We start from the raw sequence: 3504 nt of genomic DNA, 5'->3' as shown, positions 1-3504 counted from the left end.
GTACTGTATTATTATATACTGTATGACGATACACTGTATTACTATATACTGCATTATTATATACTGGATTATCATATACTGTATCGCTATATACTGCAAGACTATATACTGTATTACTATACATTCTATTACTTTATACTGATTTTCTATATACTCTATTACTTTTCATTCTATAAAATTAGAAAGTTATCCAGCAATTCTGTATAAAAGATTGATGGTGTGAGCCCCAGGGAGGGGCGCAGCTCGGCTCTCTCTTCTTCTCTCTTCTCCTCTCTTCTCTTCTCCACTCTCCTCCTCTCCTCTCTTCTCCCCCTCTTCTCCTCCTCTCCTCTCTCCTCCTCCTTTCTTCTCCTCCTCTCTCTTCTCCTCCTCTCTTCTCCTCCTCTCCTCTCTCCTCCTCCTTTCTTCTCCTCTCTCTTCTCCTCCTATCTTCCCCTCCTCTCTTCTCCTCCTCTCTCCTCCTTTCTTCTCCTCTCTCTTCTCCTCCTCTCTCTTCTGCTCTCTCCTCCTCTCTTCTCTCTTCTCCTCTCCTCCTCTCTTCTCCTCTCTCTTCTCCTCCTCTCCTCTATCCTCCTCTCTTCTCCTCCTCCCCTCTTTTCCTCTCCTCTCTTATCTCTTTTGCCTCTGGGGCACTTATTTGCCTTTGCTCATTCACATACACACTCACATATATAAACGCACATATCTATACATCTATATACATACACATACAAATATATATGTATACAAATATATGCACACACACACACACACACACACACATCTATCTATATATAAACACACACAGACACATATATACACGCATACATCTATACATCTGCACACACACACTCACACTCACACTCTTCCTCCTCCCTGTCTGTTTCTCTCACCATTAGATCGCAGAGTTGAGGAGACTTTCCTGCTGTAGTTTCAGTCCTATAGAAGCTGCAGATATGTTATTGGTCAGAGCTGTGGTCACTATAATAATCTGCAATGTAAACAGGTTCTAGAATGTTCCAGGATGGAAACAGAGGAAGAGACACAAAACACAATCCCTCTTCTTCTTAGCAAGAAAAGCGGCAGCAAGGTGTGAAAGCAAAGCTGCCGTGTTATCTATACTGTCTGCATTATGTATAGTGTCTATATCATCCATATTATGTATAGTGTCTATATCATCCATATTATGTATACTGTCTATATTATGTATAGTGTCTATATCATCCATATTATGTATACTGTCTATATCATCCATATTATGTATAGTGTCTATATCATCCATATTATGTATAGTGTCTATATCATCCATATTATGTATAGTGTCTATATTATCCATATTATCTATACTGTCTGTATTATGTATAGTGTATATATTATCCATATTATGTATAGTGTCTATATTATGCATATTATGTATAGTGTATATATTATCCATATTATGTATAGTGTATATATTATCCATATTATGTATAGTGTCTATATTATGTATAGTGTCTATATTATCCATATTATGTATAGTGTCTATATTATCCATATTATGTATAGTGTCTATATTATCCATATTATGTATAGTGTCTATATCATCCATATTATGTATAGTGTATATATTATCCATATTATGTATAGTGTCTATATTATGTATAGTGTCTATATTATCCATATTATGTATAGTGTCTATATTATCCATATTATGTATAGTGTCTTTATCATCCATATTATGTATAGTGTCTATATCATCCATATTATGTATAGTGTCTATATCATCCATATTATGTATAGTGTCTATATTATCCATATTATGTATAGTGTCTATATCATCCATATTATGTATAGTGTCTATATTATCCATATTATCTATACTGTCTGTATTATGTATAGTGTATATATTATCCATATTATGTATAGTGTCTATATTATGTATAGTGTCTATATTATGTATAGTGTCTATATTATCCATATTATGTATAGTGTCTATATTATGTATAGTGTCTATATTATCCATATTATGTATAGTGTCTATATTATCCATATTATGTATAGTGTCTATATCATCCATATTATGTATAGTGTCTATATCATCCATATTATGTATAGTGTCTATATTATCCATATTATGTATAGCGTCTACATCATTCATATTATGTAGTGTCTATATTATGTATAGTGTCTATATTATCCATATTATGTATAGTGTCTATATCATCCATATTATGTATAGTGTCTATATTATCCATATTATGTATAGTGTCTATATTATGCATATTATGTATAGTGTCTATATCATCCATATTATGTATAGTGTCTATATTATCCATATTATGTATAGTGTCTATATTATGCATATTATGTATAGTGTCTATATTATCCATATTATGTATAGTGTCTATATCATCCATATTATGTAGTGTCTATATCATCCATATTATGTATAGTGTCTATATTATCCATATTATGTATAGTGTCTATATCATCCATATTATGTAGTGTCTATATCATCCATATTATATATTTTGTCTACATTATCCATATTATGTATAGCGTCTACATCATTCATATAATGTATAGTGTCTATATTATGTATAGTGTCTATATTATCCATATTATGTATAGTGTCTATATTATCCATATTATGTATAGTGTCTACATTATCCATATTATGTATAGTGTCTATATCATCCATATTATGTATAGTGTCTATATTATGTATAGTGTCTATATTATGTATAGTGTCTATATTATCCATATTATGTATAGTGTCTATATTATCCATATTATGTATAGTGTCTATATAATCCATATTATGTATAGTGTCTATATTATCCATATTATGTATAGTGTCTATATTATGTATAGTGTCTATATCATCCATATTATGTATAGTGTCTATAATATCCATATTATGTAGTGTCTATATTATCCATATTATGTATAGTGTCTATATAATCCATATTATGTATAGTGTCTATATTATCCATATTATGTATAGTGTCTATAATATCCATATTATGTATAGTGTCTATATTATGTATAGTGTCTATATCATCCATATTATGTATAGTGTCTATATTATCCATAGGGTTTTTATCATCTGCTTATCAATATAGGATATGAATATATATATATATATATTACACACACACGTATGTGTGCACTGTATATATATATATATATATATATATATATATATATATATATATATATATATATATCTATCTCCCCATATCCACACAGGACTGGAGATGAATCTGCATCCAGAAGCTTCTCTCCGTGATGTCATACAGAAGATGTCCTTTCCTTGCAGGTAAATCTTTGCTTATTCTGACTCTTCCTCCTCACAGGCTTCTGTACTCATCACTTCCAGCAAATAGAAGAATCCTCCTCTGCCCTGATGCTCCTTATACTGAGGCTGCGCTGGACGATGTTCACACTTATTCTACGGGACGATTATCGTTTACATAATCGTAAACGATAAACGATCCAAACGACCGCTATTACGTAAGACCTGAAATCGTTCACCCATATACA

This window comes from Dendropsophus ebraccatus, chromosome 4, assembly GCF_027789765.1.
Source record: "Dendropsophus ebraccatus isolate aDenEbr1 chromosome 4, aDenEbr1.pat, whole genome shotgun sequence".
Lineage (NCBI taxonomy): Eukaryota > Metazoa > Chordata > Amphibia > Anura > Hylidae > Dendropsophus > Dendropsophus ebraccatus.
This window is presented reverse-complemented; position numbering follows the sequence as displayed.